Source organism: Manis javanica, chromosome 3 (assembly GCF_040802235.1).
Source record: "Manis javanica isolate MJ-LG chromosome 3, MJ_LKY, whole genome shotgun sequence".
NCBI classification, from domain to species: Eukaryota; Metazoa; Chordata; class Mammalia; order Pholidota; family Manidae; genus Manis; species Manis javanica.
This window is the reverse complement of record NC_133158.1, coordinates 14,218,913-14,241,384: the sequence shown is the minus strand read 5'-3', so window position 1 is coordinate 14,241,384 and position 22,472 is coordinate 14,218,913. Positions and strand designations below refer to the sequence as shown.

General features: G+C 44.8%; 1 long non-coding RNA gene across 3 annotated transcripts in view; it reads right to left on the bottom strand.

Moving 5' to 3' along the window:
• Positions 1-2,874: 2,874 nt before the first annotated feature.
• Positions 2,875-22,472, bottom strand: part of LOC140848318 (uncharacterized) — a 33,882-nt gene continuing 14,284 nt past the window's right edge. Inside the window, exons 3-4 of one of the 3 annotated variants that reach the window (XR_012128955.1) lie at positions 10,366-12,869; positions 2,875-7,828 (exon numbers count right to left, since the gene is read on the bottom strand). This is a non-coding gene — a long non-coding RNA (uncharacterized lncRNA). The other 2 variants (XR_012128954.1, XR_012128957.1) reach the window with 2 other exon arrangements.

Genomic DNA, 22,472 nt, shown 5'->3' with positions numbered 1-22,472 from the left:
GATCTAACTAATTACCAAAACTCGCCAGAAATGTAGGCCTTCCATCTATTTTTTAACTTTAGGGAAAGAAATCTGGCTTAGTTACCTATGGCTGCATAACAAACCACACCAAACTTAGTGGATTAAAACAACCTGCATTTACTGTCTCATAGTTTGCATGCGTCAGGAACCTGGGCATGCCTTAGTTAGGTCACTGCTTCCGGGTTGCTCACAAACTAGAACCAAGATAGCGGTCAGGACTGGAGTGGCATCTGAAGGTTTGAGGAGGGATCTACTGCCACCCCCCCTATCCGTGGTGACGGGCAGGATTCAGGTCATTGAGGGTTGCTGAGACTTAGTTCTTTGACATGCGTATCTCTCCCAGTGGCAGCTTGGTTGCATGAGCCTGAACCAGCTGAGAAGGCAGTAGAGAGAATCTACCAGCAAGACAGGCGTTAGACGTGCTTGTAACCTAATCCCAGACGCGATATCCCATCACCTTTGCCATTTCTGTTAGAAATCCGTCTCTGGGTCTAGCCCCTGCTCAAGGACAGGGGATTGCTCATGGTGTAAATACAAAGAGCTGGGATCACTGGGGGCCAACTCGGAGGCCACCTACCAGGGAGCTTGACAAAGCTTGTTCCTGTGAGTCTGGAAAGCTCAGACAAGGACTGGAGGGATAAAGCCAGTATTGTTTTCGCCCATGATCTAGTCCGGAAATCATCCTGCCCTCCCCTGGTCTGATGATTACCATTCTCAGTACCATCCCTGCCGTACAGCTGTCTTGTTTGTCCTCTTCTCCTGGTGAAAAAATGCCGCCCTTCTTGGAGTCAGAGCATCTGGGAATATGTATATGCGGCCTGCGTTGGGCTGAGTGTCTCTCTGCCGGAGTCAGTGTTGTGAGAGGTTTCCTCGCTGCTGCTGCTCTTTATGACATGAGCTGACTAAAGGAAACACCTTTCAAAGGGAAGATAAATTCTTAACTCACCTCTTACTTTTTCAACCAGAGGAGACTAGTTGCTTTGGTGAGGGCTTGCTTCCAGTCCTGGTAGGACTTTACAACGTAGTGCTAGCAAGGGGCCTCACGGCAGGCAACTCAGGGAACGGCGGGAGGGCGTGGAGCTCAGACAGCGTGTGCATCCTGGGCCCCAGTCACCGGGGCGAGGACCTGGCCCCCCTCGTCTTGCTCGAGTCCACTCCCTGGGCAAGGCTAGTACTGTCCTCCCCGTTTGGCCCAGGAGGGACCTGAGACCTAGAGGGGGTCTGACCAGCAGCTCGCCCACACTCACAGCGAGGGGGTGCAGTGCCAGGACTGAAACACCGTCAGCCTTGTTCCCGGCACTCTTAAATCGGGGAACCAGCAATCATTTATTTTTGTGAGCAGTAGTGCTTTCTCCTGAATTATAGGGAGGCCTCATCAGCTAAGGATAATTTGGGAAGGGGTAGAGGGCACAGGCATCACCTGGAATAAACCAACTTAAAATGGACATCAGAGTGCCAGTGTAAATACTGAAGAAAAAAACAAAATCATGAGAGCTCTTATGTTTTTAAAAATATTAAAAATAAAGAGGAGATTTTTTTTTTTAACTTAGATCAGGAGTCAGCAAAGTTTTCTCTGTAAAGAGCCAAAGAATAAATATTTTTGGCTCTTTGGGCAATGAGACCTCGGCCCCAAGTACCAAATCCTCAAGAGCCATGTAAAAGCAGCCACGGGCAATACATATATGCACGGGCTTAGCTGTGTTCCAGCAGAGGTTTCTCTTGAACTCTCACTCGCCAACCCTGCATCTGGGTCATAACTGTAACACATTAATTCATAGGAACAATAAGAATTGTATGGTTTTATAAAAAATAAAACTTAGTTCTAACAACACGTGTACTAACACAGTATCATTGGCTCCAGTTTGACATTGTTGGTTTTATCCAGAAGAGTCAACTGTGCAGAAACATCTGAGTTCTTCATCACTTTTTTGGGGGTCTCTCCCAATCCTTTGAGAGCCCAATCATCATCTTTTGAAACCATTATAAATCATCCTTCTGGATTTTTCTCTACTTGGGGTGTGAATTTATCTAACTGCGCTAGATCCCTGTTTCCCTGCGACTTGGATAGTTCTAACATCTTTTCATCAACTTTGTGAAATTCTGTGCCATTTGTAAGATTTGCTGTTGGCTTTCAAGTTGATTTTCATAGTGTTTGTGTGTTTGCTGAGTGGGCATCCAATGGACAGCCAGGGAAGGGGACCAACTGAGTCTGTGACCCAGGGAGCGCCCCGAGGTGCTGGGGACAATCCATCTTATCTAGGCTGTCAGGGAAGGTTGCAGGACCAGTGACTCAGGAGGGTAAGAATCCAGAACTTACTGAGAAGGCCTAGTGCCAGGGGAGGTTGTGTTACCTCTCCGTCGGGTCCACAGCCTACTTGAAGCAGCTTGAGATAGAACAAAGGGGAAAAACACTCAACCTGTTGCTTCCAGCTCGTTGGAACACTTATCTCCGACACGCATTAAAAACATATGGAAGGTCAAAGCTCCATGTGTTCTCTCGGTAGGGGAGCAGAAAATTGGAAAAGCAAATATGCATACCTCCCAGTCCCAACTGCTGGACTCTTATTGCCAATTGACGTAATTTCCTGTGTTTATTTCAAAATAGTCAGGAGGGCAGGAGACATTGTGAACACCATAACTAAGGCCATTTAAACTAGCAGCTGTTGGCACATTCCCCTCTTTCTTGATTTAAAAAAAAAAATGTTTTTCCAGCAGAATTTGAGGGGAAAACATCTTTTGGGATAGGAATGAATAGTCTCTTCTGAAGAGAAATCAGTTGAGAGTCAACAAGCTATCCACAAAAAAGATTCCCATGTGTTTATTCAGCAAAAATGCTTTGTGTGCCTACTATGTGCTGACAGGGAGCCTGGTGCTGGCGATATGACAAGTACAAGAGGGAACATGGCTTCAAGGAGATTTGAGGACAGACATTGAACAGGACATTGAAAACATGGCCTTTAATAAGTGCATATGCGTGCAAATGAAGATTGTTAAAATGTTGACATATTTCTCTACTGATAGGTGAATAGTGTAAGTTTTTTTCTGTCACGCAGAGATGGGCAGGGACTGAACAGGAGCTGGAGTGGCATTGCAACACCCACCTGCTGCCCCAGGACAGCCTTTATCTCTGGGGATAGGGAGCAGATAGCAAGACAAGGGATTTCAGAGGTATCCCCACTGTCAGCGCCTGAGGCAGGGGTTCTCCGGACACATGAGAAGCTGAGGCACCCACACATACGCTCCATACAAATGTGCAGGTCACTCTCCCAGCTGCAACAAAGCGCTCCAGGTCCCTCATTACTATTGATTTAATGGGGAAGTTGATGGAGAGTGTCAAGACAGTTCCTTATGTCAAATCATGACCCAGAAGGGACACATTGAGCTAGTGGCATCCACATCAAAGAAAATGCCACACTATTTTTTAATCATTTTTTAATAGGAATATAGTTTATAGACAACATTAGATTGGTTTCAGATGTATGACTTAGTGATTCATCAACCATGTACCTTACTAAATGCTCACCATGACTAGTGCAATTACCATCTGCCACCGTACACGATACCACAAACATTATGTGCTACATTGCTTATGCTGTGTCTCCATCTCTGCAACTGAACTAACTAGTTTATAATTTGAAGTTTGCACCTCTTTATCCCCCTCACCCATTTCCCTATTCTCCCCCACTCCCATGGCAATGAGCTGTCCATTCTCTGTGTTTATGAGCCTATTTCTCTTTTGTTTGTTTTGTTTTCAGATTCCAGTATCAGTGAAACCATATGGTATTTGTCTTTCTCTGTCTGACTTATTTCATTCTGACTTAGCGTAATAACTTCTAGCTCCCACGCTCTAGGTGGTCACAAATGGCAAGATTCCATTCTTTTTTATGGCTAAGTAATGTTCCATTGTATATATGTACCACATCTTCTTTATCCATTCATCTACTGATGGACACTTCAGTTGTTTTTATACCTGAACTATTGTAAATAATGCTGCAATAAACATAGTGGTGCATACTTCTTTTTGAATTAATGTTTTCATTTTCTTCAGGTAAATTCCCAGAAATAGAATTGCTGGCTCATATGGTACTTCAGTTTTTAGTTATTTGAGAAATAACCTCCATGTTACTTTCCATAGTAGCTGCACCAATTTGCAATCCCATCAGCAGTGTACAAGGGTTCCCTTTTCTTTACATCCTCACCAGCACCTGTTACTTCTTGTCTTGTTAATACAAGCCGTCCTGACTGGTATGAGGTTCTATCTCATTATAGTTTAGATTTGAATTTCCCTGATGATTAGCGATGTTGAGCATCTTTTCATATGTCTGTTGGCCATCTGAGTGTCTTCCTCAGAAAAATGACTAATCAGGTCTTCTGCCCATTTTTTAATTGGATTATTTGTTTTTTTTGGTATGAGTTCTTTGTATGTTTTGGATATTTGCCCCCCTCAAGTATATGATTTTCAAATATAGTCTCCCATTCAGTAGGTTGCCTTTTCATTTTGTTGTTGGTTTCCTATGCTGTGCAGAAGCTGTTTAGTTCGTGGTAGCCCTGCTTGTTTATTTTTGCTTTTGTTTCCACACCAACTATTTTTTAAATTCAGGTTGCACAATGCATGACTTTAAAATACAGATTATACACTATATGATTCTATTGATACTGCATTCTCAAAATGACCAAAGTATAGAGATGGAAAACAAATTAGTGTTTGAATGGCCTGGGGACAGACTAGAAACAGCAAGGAGATGGATTGAGTCTTCCTATAAAAGAGCACACCTAATTTTTGTCCTGATGTTGCAGTCCTGTATCTTGACTGTGGGAGTGGTTACACAGATCTGCATATGTGATACAAATGCTCCCCAAGATACACACCCAAATGTAAAGTGCATGCAAGGTCTGGATATTTACATAGTCAGGTAGAAGGTTACCACTGGAGGAAACTAGGTGAAGTGTGCACAGAGCCCCTCTGTATTATTTTTGTAACTTCCCGTGAATCTGTAATTATTTCAAAATAAATAGTTTAAAGAAACTAATTTGGAAATTATTAGAATGATTTGATGAACAATTTAAATTTACTCTGCAGTATATCACTGAGTAAGCAGATGTGTTCAACATAACAGCTTAATTTATGTAGAGAAATAAAGGAAGCCATGGACTGAATTGTGTCCCCTCAACATTCACCTGTTGGAGCCCTAACCCACAATGGGAGGGGAGTTAGAGATGGGGCCTGTGGGAGGCAATTAGGGTTACATGAGGTCGTGAGGGTAGAGCCCCCTTGATGGGATTAGTGACTGCTAAGAAGATGCCAGAGAGTTTGCTCCTTTTTCTCAGCCACGTGAGAACCCAGTGAGAAGGCAGACAACTTCAAGCCCGGAAGAGGGCCCTCACCAGAACCCTACCATAGTGGCCCTCTGACCTCTCAGATTTCTACCCTCCAGAACTGTGAGAAAATTAATCTCTTGTTACTTACACCATCCAGTGTGCTATTCAGTTATGTCAGCCCCACTTGACTAAGACAAAGGTTCATTTGTTCATCCATTTGTTCATTCATTCGTAGTACCCAGCCACGATGACATGTTTTGGTTCTCACCCTTCGTCCTTGGGCCATGAAACACGGGGGCCCAGGAAGGTCACAGGAACCACAGAGAGCTTCCTGGGGCAAGAGCAGGATGGAGGGAGAGGTGAACAGGCACTGGCCAGGTGAGACGACAAGGAAGAGTGTGCCTGGCAGGCTGCCTCAAGGTCCAGGAGGGGGACAGGGCACATGGAACCAGGAGGAAATCCAGCGTGGATGGCGCAGAGGGCAGAGGGAGAGGAAAGGAGGCTGAGGAGCTGGGCGCAGACCTGACGGCACAGGGCCTTTGGGGGGCAGTGACCACATGCCTGGATTTGCCTGTGACATCCTCTGCATATCATCACCGCAGTTTTCACTGCACTCACTTCCGCTTTCAGAAATGTCCTTCTTTCGATGATCATTTAAGGAGTCCCGCTCCACTGGAGCCATGGCGAGGGTGGTACTTCGTCCTGGAGGTCCAGGGCAGTCCTTTGCAGAATCTTTAGCTAGAGTGTTAGGTTCTCTTTTTTTTTTAAGAAAGACCTCAGTAGCTTCAAGGATTAGAACCTCCGAAAGAGAAAATAAAATGACCTGAAGCCATTTGTTTATTCTCCACAAAAGGTAGGGGAAATGGAGGAGGGGAGAGGACTGCCAAGGGCTTCTAAACCCAGCAGAATCCTTGTGCTGAACTCCAAGCCCTCATCCCAAGTCGCAGTTGGGATGACGCCACCTGCCCTGTGCCCCACCACCACCTCCCAACCCGGATCTCCTAACCCTCCTTCCTTCCCAGCCCTCCCACCTCCCATTCCCACCCGCAGATAAACATCCGGCTGACAGAGGACAGCCATGGAAGGGGGACTGGCAGCAAACAAGGTCTGCGGGGCAGGCCTCTTAGGGCCTTCGGATGCCTTGCTCTGTATGCAGAAGTCCTTACTGCGCAGTTGGGGCAGCTCCGCCTACCCCTGCCCCTGAATATCCCTCTGCAAGTTGGCAAGAAGCCTGTGTGACCTTTGGGGTGAATGCACCAATACTCTAAATTATCCTCTTAAGCCCAGATGTCCTGTAATGCTAAAAAATCAGATTTTCTCCCAGTTTCTCCTGTGCATTCAAACACTTAAGAGCCTGCTCTTCCCCCTCAATAAGGTCTTTACTCTCTGTGTTTGAGGACTTTGTAAAGATGAGTGAAATTTGTGTAAGAGAGCCTTCATTCTGTCCTTTACCTCCTCACCTCCATCCACATCCCTGTTGTCTTTTTTACTTGCTAACCACAAAAAGTGTTACCTATTGGTGCTTTTTTTTTTTTTACTTCCCTCCAAATTCCTCTAAGAACAGCCACACACACTGTTCTCAAGAATTTGTTACTGTGCAGTTTTCATTGTTAGACCAAGCACTATTCAGAAGGAAACATTGCTAATTCTCATCTTTTAATTTTAAAACTATATCTTTTTTTTTTTTTTTTAGTGTTTGTGTGTGTGTGTAAAGCCAAAGTGGTCCCTGTCCCTTTAAGTCAGATCATCCCAAATGTGGATTGGAGTTTGCATTGGCATGGTCTCGAAAAGAGAATTATTTCCTGGCCTTGCCAGGGAAAGACAACTTCCTGGGTATTCGTTTGAGAAGGCAATTTTGACGCAGACTGACATTTCTCAGATGCCCATCTTGGGAATATTCGATGTGAAACCCCCAATTTCTGGCAGCTGGAGGCTCAGCCCAACTGCCAGGCCCTGGGCAGAGATAAAAGAACGTTGATGAGCAGCAGGCAGATGGGATCACAAGAAGCCTTTTCTCCGAGCCCAGCAAGATGAGCAGGAGAAGGGGTCAGGGAGGCAGGGGGCCAGCACTTCACAGCGAGCGCATCCACAGAAAAGGGGCTTTTTCTGCTTTTCATTGGGAGAGCCCGTTTCCCCTGTTTTCCAGCCCACTTTGAGCACCATTCATTGAGAGGCGCCTTTCTTCTCAAGTCTTTTATCCCAGGATGCTGAAAGCATCGTCCTCCTCTGGGAGGGTCCTCCCACACTCCAGCTCTGCGGCCTCAGCAGCTCACAGCTTGCAGAGTTCGGTCGCTGCCTACTCAAACTCGGCCTTTTCAAGTTTGAAGGCAGTTTTGCATTGTTTTTCCGTCTTCTTCCTCCATTCCTAAAACCAGCAGTTTAAAAGCTTGAAAAGATCATCTCAAAAAGCGGGGTCAAATAAACAAACGGCTTTCTCTCTGCTCTCTCTGTCTTCTGTCGCTCCCAGCTGGAGGATGTGGTAGTAGCGCTGCGATAGGGAAAACCTGTCAACTTACTCAGGCTTTGTTTGCCCTTTCAGAGCTTCCAAATAATCTGAGAATCGTACTCACTTTTTTTTTTTTTAATACTGAAAATTGAAAGGAATGCCACCAAACACTTTACTTTGCCGGCGACGTTTCAGAATTTCGGAGAGCTGAGATAGGGACTTATTTATATTTGGGCCTGACAGACAAGCCCAGGGTGAATAATGGCAACCTAGAGTAGGGCTCAGACGCCTTCCCTGCAGCCAGCTGCCTAGAGCCAAAACCCAGTTCTCCGGCCTTCTGTGTGACCTCAGGCCACTTACCTAACCTCCCTGTGCGTCAGTTTTCTCTCTCAGTAAACCTGGGCTAAGAACAGCACACCGTTCATAGGATTGCTATGAGGATTAACTGAGGTCTGGCTTGTTAGGTGTTCAGGAAATTGTGACTTATTGTGCTATGTATTATATAACTATGCATTTACCATATATTCATATATGCATATATTTTAACTTACATATTTCCTCCCAGGCAAAAACTGATTACCCTTCAGTTTTCTAAGGAACAGAAAGCTGGGGAGGTCCCTGCATCCCAGGCCAGTTCCCTTCTTTGCTTTAGTGTTTGCTCCTACCCCAGACAGTATGGCTCACAGGACAGAATTCCAGGGCAGTGGGCTTTGGGGACTGGTCACTTAAATAAATATGAGCCTCTGGATTATCATTATTTTTTCTTTCAAAGAAATTTCCAGAGAAAGAAGCAGGATATCTTGACTAGAAAAAAAGTCCCAAAGCCCCTGTGCACCCTTCTGCCATCGCCCTGAAGAATGGTTGAGTGGGAGATCCCAGGTGTCTTTGCCTCTGGAATCCTCCCCCTTCAGGATCCCAGAGTCATTCAAGGTCAGGCGGGCCCCCCGTGAAGCTCCTGACCCTCTGCACCCAAATCCAAACACTTGGCCTGAGAGAGAATGGGTTTCCCAAAGCCCTGCCCGTGGGTTTTCCAGTGTCCCAATTTTATGCTTGTTGTTACGACTTATAAAAGCTTGCTGGGTTTGTTTTGAAGACAAGAGAAAAAATAACATTACGCTATTTTAAACGCCTGCAAATATTTCAAATATGACCCGAGACAGTAAAAATGCCGTATTTCCCAAACCACAAACCCCACTCCTTGTTAAAATCCAATTGCCATCTGAGTGTGGGATGAAAAGTCAGGATGCCAAATCCTGAGCATCACACATTTTATCTTTCTTTGGAGCAATACTGTTTTTCTCCACCACTTTCATGTCTGTGTTTCACAGACTAAGTTCTTAATCCTGCTGAAAAGCCGTACTCCAACGGTACAGCTTCTAGACCCTATCAGAGCTTGGTTTGAAGGAACAGGGCTTAGCAGAGAATGAAAAGGCAATGCAAATCATGTCTGATACCTCTTTTTTGAAATGTTAGAAATGGAAAAGCACATATAAGTGTAAAAGTGGTTCCCACTTTTTTCTTACTGTTTCTCTATTGTGCTCAGAGCACAAGGACTGTTTCTGGTCATTTTAAGGTATGCTGTGCCAGGCACGGTGTCTGACACTGAGCAGTCCACAGACATTTGTTGAGTGACCTACTTAAAGAATGACGCCTAACAGGGAAACACAATAGGCATAACAAACTTTATTTTTACTATATTTAAGTGAGTGGACTGTTTTATGTTAACTGTATAGTTTAAAACTTAAACACAATATTTGTGCCTACATAAATAGTTGGAAAAGGTAAAATGTCATAACACTGGGTGTTTGTTATTAAAGTTGGAGCTTGCCTTTGGATTATGACAACTTGATTTAAAACAAAGAATGGATTGTTCCTTATTCCCCTTACTCTAAATTTCAGTGTTCTACAATGTCAAACCTTTCTTCAGGATATAAACAGATGGTGGAAAAGGGTAGGTGCCTTGTGGAGCCATTGCATCTGAGCATGGACATTTCTGGGTGATTAAAGAGAGGGCAGAGAAAAGCTGACCCCAGAACAGAGTGACTGATGGCAAACCTGTTCAACCTACAGTGTCCCAGAGAAAAACCAGCCACTTCTCTCAAAGTTCCACCAGTGGAAGACTTGAACTTGACGAGGTAGGCAGTTACAGGGAACAGAGAGGTGACTTTCTTTGCCATGCCTTATTTTTTGTAAGGTACAGTCGACAGATACCATTAGATGAGTTTCAGGTGTACAGTATAATGATTTGATATTTACATATTGTGAAATGATCACCACAGTAAGTCCAGTTAGCATCCATTCCCATAACTAGTTATATTTTCTTTTCCTTCAGATGAGAACTTTTAAGATCCTACTCTTCCCAACTCCCAAATATGCAATGAAATATTAGTAACGATAGTCACCATGCTGTACATTACATCTCTGTGACTCATTATTTTATGATTGGAAGTTTGTACCTTTTACTTTTTAATTAAAAGTGCAAAGATATGTGCAATATGAGATGTTAGCTTTCTCTCTGAGCCTCAGCATCCCACCAGCAAACACAAACACACACACACACACACACACACACACATGACCTGTCTACTGTCCAGCCTGTGGGGCAGTAAGGTCTGGTGTGATGCAGGTTGTGCTGCACTTCAGGGGGCTTGGGATCCACGGAAGGGCCCCACTGTGCTCGTGTAGAGTCACATTCTCCCTTACCTTGGGCCACTAGTTCACAAGCTGCTTCTGTGCTCACTGCCTATAGCCCGGTATGTCTGTGGTGTGCTATCCCCACAAAATTAAGAAAATTCTGTAGAGCAAAACCAAACAAGCAACAAACAATCCAGAAATTCCAAGGGAATAGATTTTCCGAAGAGTCAGACCACGTTTAGAACCCAGCCCCACCGCGTGCTGCCTGCATGGACGTAGGCAGGTTGCTTGCCCTTTTGAGCCTCCTTCTCTTCCCTCATATGTAAAAATAGAATTAATAAGAGGTCCTTCCCCATGGAGCTGTTGTGAGGCCTGAATGAGATCATGCATGAGCCAGCAAATTGCATGGCTCACAGGTACTGTTCAGCGAAGGTTTAAAACAAATAAATAAATGACACATATTAAACTAAAATTCAGGGTCTGCCCCAGGACCACAGCAGTGCGATTTTCTGCAGAAGAAGTGTTTCCCAGGGAGGCACTCAGCCTGTTTCCACGCAGGAGGAGGGGTTGGTGATGGTCTGTCAACAACCAGACCTCAAGGAAAAAGCCCTCAGTGCCACCTGTCTGGGCTCCCTCTACCAGCTCAGCCCGTTCCCAGTTAACACCTTGCTAGGCTGTACATCTGGGGTGTGACTTTCTCCTCCAGCAGCCCATCTTTAACCCTGTCCTGGACCTCTCCGTTGTGGGTAAGGCTAACTTTGTTATTGTAGGGACAGAACTAAGGAAAGGGCCAGATGCATGGACTGTTGAGCCCTCGGTGTATGTTTCTTCACCGTTTCTTTGACATGGACCTCTTGACAGTCAGCTGGAGCCTGAGGATCCCTTTTCAGAATAAGGGCTTGAAGTGCATAAAACAAAATACATTGGATTATAAAAGAAAAAAAAAACCAAGATACAGTGTTTAAATTTACGATAATAGAATAGTATGTGAGCCTCCTAAGTGACTCGTCAAATAACATAATCCTGCAGTCAGTCTAACATCCACCCTGATTTTGAAGAAGTGCTGAGAGAAAATGCTATTTCAATATATGCCCCAAATCTGTAATAGAGTCTGAAAATACCTGTACCGTCTACTGATGACAGAGTGGCAGGTACGCCATGCAGGCGTGATTTGTTGTCTACGCCATAGCAGAAGGAAATGTTAAATTTCAATTAATGCTGTTTGAGAATTAACACACATGTTTTTGCATCCAAGTTCATCCAGGTTAGGAACCCCTGGCCGAGTTCTTCCTCTTTTCCCAGCCTCTCCTTCAAGCCCTGGAACCAGAGCCGACTTGCCCAGTAGACCCAAAAGCCACCATGTCTAGGGCCTGTGAGACTTTTTTAAGGTTTCCTAAAAGTGTTTTGATTTTAATTTCTTTTAAAACCGGTGGAAGAAAAGGAATGGAATAATAATGGATGGATAATAATGAATCGAGCCTGGATTATATTAATCTTTATACAAATGCAGTCTTAAATGTAATTTTTAATGTTTTTTTTTTTTTAACGAGGAAGGGGCCCATACAGGCCAGAGTGCCCAGGGCCCGGAAATCATCATACAGCCCCTCCTGGAACCCCTGGTGCTTCCTCAGGGCACGCTGGCCTAGAACCTCCAAGTATAAAGAAGTAATGCCAGGAGACAAGCCATACCCTCAGTCTGGCAACCCCCTCTGTCCACCTGCTAGTGGCTGGCTGGCAAGCTGCTCTTCCCCTGCAGGAGCCATGCGAGTCGATCTCCAGGAAGGCTCATCTTTTTTCCACTTCCAAGCGGGGTCATCAGCATGTCCCAGTTTGGGACTTTCCCAGTTAGCACTAACAGTGCCACGTCTCAGGACACCCCTCAGTCCCGCACAAAGTGGCTCTGTTTGTCACCCTACACCCAGCACCAGCAGAAATGGGTAGAAATGAGACAGTCCTGTCTTTAGACAGAGGAAAATGTAAACCCACAGAGCAGTCAGGGGCCCTGCGCTTCACCCCCGGGGCCCTCATGCACAAAGTGACCTTTCCCCATCTTAAAATAATTTGACTGCTCAAATACAGAAAATAATAAAAATTGAAAGGCGTATAATCCCAACAACAACATAAGTTTTGCTGATATACTTTTCCTTGATTGAAATCTAAGCATGTACTCGTTAAAAAAAAAAAAAAAAATTCCATGTGATACAGAAAGACATAAATACAGAAAAAGAAAAAAATCTCTCCCACCCCCAACCTCAACCCCAGGTCCTCTTTGTGGAAGTAGCCAACATTAACACTCTCTCATAGACTCTTTCCCCAAAAAGATTCCGAGTCAGTCTCACATTGAGTTTATCTAATTCCAAAGTCTACGACTCAACCCATTTACCAACCAGCTCCACCGTGCCCTGCTCGGCTGACTGTGGAGAACCTCTCCTTAACTCCATTTCTGCATCTGTAAGACAGGAATAATGAGTAGACTTACCCAGGGAGAGATGGCCCGTGAAAGACAAGGGAAAGTACTTGGCATATTCTGAATGCTCCGTAAGCATTGTTAGTGATCATAGCAGTAATAGTAGTAGAGTAGTTGTCACTCTCACGCTTTCCTCTGTCTATTTCGCTTTCTCTTCCATCAGGTTCCTAGAGGCCCAGGAAAGTGGAAAGGTCCAGAACAGGACAGTGTTTAACCTGTCTAGCAGGTGGATGTGAGTGGAGAGTCAGAGGGACTTACCTTTACCCTTTTCCACTGAGAACAGTGAACCTGCCATCTCTCAGGATGTCCCTGGAGAGGCTCAGTATCCAGAAGCATGTGGTTTCTTCTGGACGTGTGCTGTCCAGTACAGTAGGCACTAGCCATATGTGGCTATTCAAACCTAAATTTGATTTCATTTAAATTTCAGTTCCTTAGTCCCACTAGACACAAGTCAAGTGCTCCGTGACTACATTTGACTACCATCGGCACAAACACAGAATATTTCCAACACTGCAGAAAGTCCAGCTAGACAGTGCTGTTCCACAGCCGTCCCCTGTCCCAGAACTTAGAGGTAGACACTGCTCTGGGTGGCCAAGGGAAGCCCTGTCCCCTTCTGCTGCATTGTTTCAACTCTGGATATAAGGCCTCCTACCCCAAGTCTAGGAATGAGCTTTGTGAATGGAGTAAATATGCGGTGAGCCTACTTGAGTCCTTCTGAAGCACACACAGACACCATACATTCCGGCTCTCCATCTCCTTGTACACTCTACCAATCACTTCTAGTCAGCACAGAGCCCACCTGCAGCCCCCAGGCCCAAAAGTGTCAGGCACGTCCCCAAGCACCTGTGTGACCACTTAGAACCTTTGCATTCAGATTCCTTTACACATCCCCTGGTTTTCCATGTGGAACCTCTCCTCTGCCCCCTCTTCCCTTAGGGGCTCTGGTTTGAACTAAGAGCTCCATCCCCAGGGTCTGGTGCACAGGCCAGCTATCTGGGGAAGGGTCTTCATTTTCCCCTCAGGTCTTCTCACTGGAAGTTCATTGCTAAGCTCCTGCTTTCTTTGCTTCCTGCCTTCCCTGTCTTCCTGAACTCAGTCTTTATGGTATATCAGTGCTGGACATCATGAATTTAAAAATATAAAGGCTTGGTCTCTGCACTTAAAAGGTTTCCAGTCTAGGTGGAAAAGCAAAAAAAAAAAAAAAGAAAGAATGATGATGATAACAGCTTGCATTTATTGAGAGATTTCTATGTGCCAGACTATGTTAGACAGTTTGTAAATACTTATTTACAGACATGTATTTACTTATTCAGTCTTCACAATAACCCCATCAGGCAGGGTCTGTTATTGTCCCCATTGTACAGAAGGGGAAACTGAGGCACCAAGAGGGTAAATATGTTGCCTAAAGTCATGAAGCTAATACCTGGCAGAGCCATAATTTGGACAAAGACACCCTGGCTGGAAACATGTGCTTTAAGCATTTTATTCTACTGCACATAGGCTAGTAACTCCCGTCTGTGACTGACTTTGCCCCTATAGGAACATTTGGCAATGTCTGAAAGTATTTATGGTTGTCACAATTTGGGAATAGAAAGATGCTTCTGGCATGTAGTACGTAGAAGCCAAAGATGCTGTGAAACTCGCCCATGGCACAGGACAGCCTTCACCATAGAGACTGCCCAGCCCCAAGGACCAGTAGCCATGGTTGAGGAACGCAGACAGAGACTGATCATTGACTATAAAGGATTTGATGAAAGTCTGTATGTATTCATCCTTCCACAAAGAATTCAGAAGCTGGTATTACCATTATTGTTATTATTTTCATTGGTTTCATTATTTTAAGCAAGAGAGTAATAACATTTTCAAGCATTCCTCTCAAACCCATGTAAATCTGATCCCCCAAATCTAAGAACCCAAATGTTATTACTTAAATGCAAGCTTTCGAGGGGGGAAGGAGGGTTGTCAGCAGCTGGTCACTCTCCACTCCCACCCACCGGCCTCCACTGGGAGGCCACCGCCAAGCCCAGTTCTCAGGTTTCCACACACATACCCCTGGCCCTGCCATTGCTGGGTCTCTCGAGGGCCCTTCTCTGCACCACCATAGAAAGTAATTGTCCCCTCTGGACTCATGCCAATTAAATTCTCCCATGGCTTCTTGTTAGCCGAAGAGCGTGGGGAGGCAGCTGCCTGGTTGGCATCCATTTCCTGTCCACCTCATCCGGGCTCCCTGCACCCCCAGCCCCGTCAGCCCAGCACGCCTGGCCCCACCAGCAGGCTGACCACCCCGTTTATAAGGAAAAGGCAAAGAGAGGGTTTCTGGAGAGGCCTGTCTGGAGGCTCTGCCCCCTGGCACTAAGAAACATCTCCTGTGCAGGGAGTTCTGTTTAGCTGTTGGCTCTGTGCCAGGAAATGGCATGTGGTGACTGTGCCCACCTGTCAGTTTGAGGAAGAAGATGGATTGTACAGCCCAGCATTGCTGAAAGCCTCTTTCATGGAACACTTCTGGGGAACCCTGGAAGATCGTAAGGGTGAACATGCCTGTGGGCTGTGAGCTTGGGGAGCCCAGAGCGAACGAGAGCTGGATGGACCCCTTTACCGCACAGCAGGACTTCTCAGCTCTGAGTATGTTCGTTGGCATTTTGAATGTCTGAAAGAGGAGCATGACGTGCAGTGTTTTCTCTAGTGATTTGACCAGATGTCTTGGTTTGAAATTCCCCCAAAGGCAGAGACAAAGGCTCAGATTCAAATACAACTTACTTGGGAGTTGATTCAGTGATCAAAAATGAAAGAGTGGGGAGAATGAGACAGAGGAAGCACAAAAGCCTGTAAGAGTGTGCTAATGAGCCAGTTCCAAATGTGAGTAACTGGAACTCAATATTGCTGCAAAACCTCTGAGGAACCATAAAAAAAATGTGCCTCAAATTTGTCCTGTTAAAGATCGAAGCTTCCCTAGGGTGAAGGTTGCCCCTGGGAAATTCTGTGCCCCCCACATCCCAGACTGCGCCCACTTGCTGGCAGAGCAGCCCTGCACAGCTCTGCGGAAAGCTTGGAGGCAGTGTGGCAAAGAAACGCTGAGAAAACACTTGACATGAAACTCTGCCAATGTGCGTGGAAGTTTCCACACAGCTACAGTGAAATAAGGTGGGCCAAGGGGATGTGGTATGGCTCGCAAGTCCGCTCACCACAAAAGGCTTTATTTGTCCCCTAGAACATCTCACATGGATAGTTCTCCTTTGAACACAAAGGAGGAAGCGTTACTCTAACCTGACCTCCTTAAATTACAGATAGGGGGGCAGAGATTCAGAGGGAGCGTGATTTGCCCAAGGGGTGTAACGGTCTTCCAGGAGAGGTTTACTGTGTTTCTGATTCCTCATCCGTATAACAGGACATGTTGTAGCACCTCCGTCCACAGTAGACTCATGCGTCACATGTGTAGATCCATGCCTGTTGCACAGTGATGGCTCAATATAATTTTACTTGTCACTATTTGCCCAAAAGTGAGAGTAATTGTGCCTTTATGAAGTGCCACCATAGTGCCGTGCTCCCTGCAGGTTTGTGGAAAGACACAGTCCTGCCGTTTAAGACACTTACACTCTTCAAATAGACAAAGTCGTGATTCATTCCCAGGTAGATCTGAATGCCTGCACTGTAGTGGGTGGTGCAGGTATTGTGGTGAATAAAGTATAAGGAGTCCCTTCCTTCATGGAACTTACAGGCTGGTAGAGAAGAGATCAGTAAAGCAGACAATCCAATAACTAATCGATTACTTCAGATGTGTTGGTTGTTTTGAAAGAAAATGATCTCTGCTCTAAGTCTGCCTTCTGGACCCTTGGTAGCAAGTCTCTTTGCTCCACCTGCATACATAAATATCAGCTCAGCTACACCCACAGGGGCTGCTAGGGTGGCACATGCAGAGCTAACAAAAGAAGAGCCTGGGGCCATGTCTCCCTAATACCCACAAGCCCAAGTCACTTTGCAAAGAAAAAGGATGAAGCTGTTACTTGACATCATTGCCAACTCTCATCCCCCAACATATACTCAAAAGAGAAGCACTTTACTTTGTCCCCTTTGCTGGACAATATCAGCAGGAAAAATAACAGAAACCCCTGAGAAAAAATGTTTACTCTGGAGTAAGAAGATTTAACATTATCATTCTAATTGCTACCATTTGTCAAACATCCACTCAAGTGCCCCTTCGGACGGGCAGTATCTGCCAGGCTATGTTCTAGACACGGGGCACGGCTCTGAACAAAACAGATAAAAATCCTTACCCTTTTGGGACTCACTGTCCAGTTGGGGGAGAGAGAGAGAGAGTGCATATAGCAATTAAGTTAACGAATGGTGTGTTAGTGTATCGGGTAGCTTTTGCTGCGTAACAGACCACCCCAACTCTTTGTGGCTTAGAAATATAAGCATGTCTCCGGCTCCTCATTCTGCGATCAGCTAGTCACGCTGGGTGGTTCTTTTAGTGTCCAGTATTCTCATTCACAGATGTGGTGGGCAGCTGGCCAGGTTGTTCATGCAGGGTCAGCTGGAGCAAACTAGGCCATTCATTCCCTGTATCTCTCATATCCCTCCAACTGGCCAGCCCAGGTTCTTCATGGCTAGACAGACTTGCAAAGGTGAACAGCCCAGTTTTACAAGAGAAAAAGTGAATATACACATAACCTTTTCGAGTCTTTGCTTACATGAGGAGTGCAATAATATCCCATTGATCAAAGAAAGACAGGCTGGAGCCCAGACTCAGAATGGTAGGTGCCTACAAAGTTACAGAGCAAAAGATGCAGATTCAGGGAGCCCAAGTGTTGCAGCAGTGGCATGAATCACTTTGCCGTGGATAGAGCATAAGCGCTGTGAAAATGATGCAGGCTTAGTGAGATGGAGAGTGCCTAGACCTTTCAGATCGGAGGGTCAGGGTGGTCCTCCCTGGGAAGATGCCATTTGAGACAGATCTGCTTCTTCATGCACTCCTCTGTACTAGTATCATTTCTAGTTCTTACAGCAAAATCACACATTATAAATAATTATTCCCATTTACAGCCGAACAGAGTGGTTAAGTAGCCCTAAGATCTCGTAACCCGTAAGTGGTTATACTATCGGATAGGAGTCTTTCTGTTACAACCCTTGGAGAGTGGGGACTGAATGGCTTACAAAAGTGAAAAGGTCATCAACAGAAAGACACATTGATAGCAGAAGCATGGCTTTTGGATAGACCTGCAGTCAGGCCTCCGACTCTGTCTCTAGGCCCTCGGTTCCCTCTGTCTGTTCTTCCGTGAGCTTCCTCTCTACTGGCTTCGTTGCCAGCTAGCCTGCTCGGGGTGGCAGGATGGCCACCAGAGGCTGCTTCCGACATCCTGTCCAGAAAGAAACAGTGAGCCTTCTTTTCCAGCAGTTTCCACCGAAGTTCAGAGAGTCTCTTCAGTTGGGTGAGTTCTGATCCTAAGCATCCCCTGAGCATTCACAGTGGCCAGCAGGATGTGATGTGAAACCTGCCTTAATGCCCCCCGAGGAGTGTGTGCCCACCCAGGAGGCAGTCTGTCTCACTGATAACTAGGCAACACAACAGGTGTTTCACAAGTGTAAACTAAATGAGCGAATAAAGAAGCAGACCTCAGTGAGATCTTAGTAACTTGATATGCACGAGTAGTCTAGTCTACACAAGCCTACCTTCTTACCGAATAATGTCTAAACCCCCTCACTCTTTTCTAATAAATGGCAGTAACTTTTATAATGCTTTCCCCCATCTCCAATGCACACCACCACCTTTATGGATATCAAGCAACTTTTACAAAAATTGTCGATGTACTCTGCAATGCACGAAGGTGGTTGATGGAGCACTTTTGGCCAAGAGAGGGCAATCATTTTATCTGGAGTCACACAGCAGCCCAGTTCTGGAGTCAGAAAGCAGATAAGGCTGGTTTCCAAAGGCTGCCAAGCTATCACAAAAACTCAGTTTGTTCCTCTCTGGAGGAAAACACATGCAAACCGCTGAAGAGCTTTCAGAAGAATCAAGGATGGTATTCTCCAAAAGAGGTGCCAGTGTGAAAATTTCTACACTATTGTCCTAAACAAAGGCCTCTTGTAAGGTAATATGCATTCTCTGCTTTTTTGAATCTCGTCACTGATAGTTTTACAGAACATATCCTTTGAAATATTGCTTTGCATTGCATTCCAAAATGTATAATAAAAACCAAGATCATAGTAAGACCCAAAGGGGTATATGTTATTCGGATTAATTCAATTCGGCAAACATGCATTGACCTTCCATATTGTGCGTGGAGCTGTGCTATTCAGGTGATGCAAACCCCTAATGCTCAGGTTGGTCCAGGAGAGCCAGACACATGGGGTATGTAACCCCCAGCAGCACCAGTATAGAGGATATTTATTGACCTCTACAAACTAGGCACTGTTCTAAGCACTTGACACCCATTATCTCAGGTAATCCCAGGTGTTATCTCCATGTTTCAGATTAGGAAACTGAGACACAGAGAAGTCAAGTAACTTGTTCAGAGCCACTCAGCTAGGAAGCGCAGAGCAGTGAATCAGTCCCAGACAGTCTGGCTCCTGAACCTGTCCCCTCCCTCCCACCTACACAGCCCTGTTTCCTTCTAATTCATGCAGGTCCTGAAGATGCAACAGGACATTACCCGAGTGTTCTCTGCCTATTCTATTCTAACTGCTATTTCTTGAGTGCCTCCTCTGGGCCAGGTGACATCACACTAGCATAGTTACATATGTTGGCCCAGTTCATCTGCAAAGTAACTCAATGAACTAAGTATTATTACCCCCATTTTTCAGTACAAGAAACTGAGGTTCAGACTGGTTAAATAATGAATGAAAGACTAAAAATTGGTGATTAGAAGAAGGAAAATCTCTTTCCACTCCCCCTGAAAGATATTGAAGTTCCCATTTATTGTGCACTTATTATTTGCCAGCCTTTGCGCTAAATACTTTATATAAATGATCTCCACTACTCTTCCTGCAAAAAGTGAGCCATAGTATTTTACCAGCTTGCCCAGTGGTCACACATCTGGGAAGCGTCAGGCCTAAATTCAATCCCATGTCCGGCTGACCCCAAGACCCCTACTCTTAGTCACTAAGAGAGCAAAACTTTTCCATATAAGAAGAGATGAGGTCATGTCCCTCAAGTGAGGAGGGGATAAGCAAACTTGGTACATCCATACAATGGAATACTACTCAGCAATTGAAAGGAATAAATTAATATACATGATGAATCTTAAATGCTTATGCTCAGTAAAAGAAGCTAGATGCACAAGGCTTGCTAATATAGGGTCAGAAATAAGATCAGTGGTTGCCAGACCCAGGGGCAGAGAGGGGTTAACTACTAAGTACCCTGGAGAATTGGTTGGGTGTGGGGGCAGGGCAGAAACCACCCCATATCATGATTGTGCTAGTTATATGACTGTAGGCATTTGTCAAAACCAGCAGAATTCTACACTGAGAGAGATGAATTCTCTGTGTATAATTTATACCTTAGTTCTTAAAAAGGAAAAAAAAAAAAAGAATGGAGATGAGGGTAGAAGATCATTTGGAGGGACCCAATTCTTCAGAGAACCCTGACTTCCTTCCTAGAAAGTGCGTCAGATGAAAATGTGTCAATATATTCAGCAACTGTTTACTGAGTACATACTCTGTGCCAAATACTGTATTAGGCATAGAGAATCCTACAGTGAACAAATGGAGGAGTTCTTGAACTTCACAGCTTATGTTCTAGTTTAAGTTTTTAAAAAATTTAAATTAAATAAGATAATTTTAGCTAGTGGTAAAATATATATATAAAAATAAATAAAACTGGGTGGTGAGAGAGAGTGAATGTACTCTAGATCAGAGAACGCCCCCTCAGTCGTCAGGAGGGGGCAAGGCATGGAATGACCGTACCCAAATTATCAATGGACAATAGTGAATTCAAGGGCTTTTTACCTCAGCACACAGTCCTAGACAATAGCACATCCGGTCATGCCTGTGTAAGTTATCTGCAGAAACATTTGACCCCTGCAAGCTTTTCTACATGCGGCCTGACGTACAGGTCACCTTTCTCCATTCACTCAGGGAATGCTCATTCATTTTAACTGTAAATTCCAGGCAACATACTTAGAAAGAGAAATATGCTGGGGCAAGACATCACATTATTCATTCTCAGGACTTAGAGAAATGCTTTTTGGATTATTCACACGGCTGCTCCTGTCAATTCTAAATGGATTTATCATCTTTTCTTTTTCACGATGTTAAAAAACTACAATTCCTTTCCAACCTACACTGTTTGCTTTGCTTTATATTTCATGAACCAAACATTCTTCCCTTCCCTGGACTCTTTCTGCTTTATGCCCAGGAAAAGCACATGACTTTAAATGCTTTGGGGTTGGGGGGCCTGCTTCTGTATCTCAGCCCTTATGTCCTGAGAACATGATGCCAGAAGTCACCTTTCACATTTGCAAGGTGTGTTCCTTGTTTGACCAAACCACATACTTTCTCTGTGTGTCCTGTGCTCACCTGGAGAATGTTTCAAGTTCAAAGTGTTGACACTAGTCAAGGTATTGTAAGAGTGGAGAATGGGAACATTTTGGCATCTTTACAAATATGCCATGCCGTTTCCAGCACCTTCATTCCAACCCCATTCCTCTCCCACGCAGCTTCCCCAGACTTAACCTGGTGTGGGCTGGCTCTATAACCATCTTTGCTGTAGACCAAAGAACCTGGTAATTGGTTCTGAGACCATTCCAGGAGTAAGTTTATTATGGTTATTATACTCAAACTCTTAGAAAGGTTGCAAAATCCGATGCAGATCATTCCTGAATTTCCTGAGCACAGAAAACACCTTCTTTGTCTCCTTAGATTGTTTACTTAGGGCTTCCACTGGGCTCTCACCTTTCTGGAAGGGATGACTTCCAGACAGTTGGCATTTGCTGCTTTAATTTGTCAACGAGCATATCTTTTCCTTCTTTAATTCTCTATGCATGTCAAGAATCTTCTCTGGAAGCTCAAAAAGAAGTTGAGAATTTTTGGAAGCCTCTGGTAGAAAAGGTGATAGAGTTCCTGCCTGCCAAAGGCTGGCCGGCCCTGGCAGGTTGAGGCAGTGTGAAAACCATGTCCCTAGTGAGAATTGGTTGTCCTGTCTCACTTCTCTTACAAGCTTGGCTCTCCTGTCAGTGTTACAAGCAGAGAGCAAAGATTTGGAGTTTTCACTGGAAACAGTTGTGGGTCTGCTGTTGGCCATGTGATCTTAGTTAAATTCAGTGGCACAGAGTGATTCTGAAGCAGTAAGGGCCAAATTGGTTCTGAAGAAGTCACCAGGGACATGTGTAAAGGTTAAGCCCCCAAGATGTTCATGATGATGGTTTTACGATAGCAAATAAAAAAGAGAGAGAGGGGAGGAGAGAAAAGAAAAGGGGGTAAGGGACAATATAAATGTCTAGCCGTACATTACTAGTTGAGTGAATTACGGTACAGCCATTTGATGTTAATGACATGCAGTCATGAAACAATGATGCTCTACAAAAATGGTGCATAGAATTATTCTTCGTCTCCTGTAGGCACCAGCCCACTAGAAGGAAACACATATTAGAT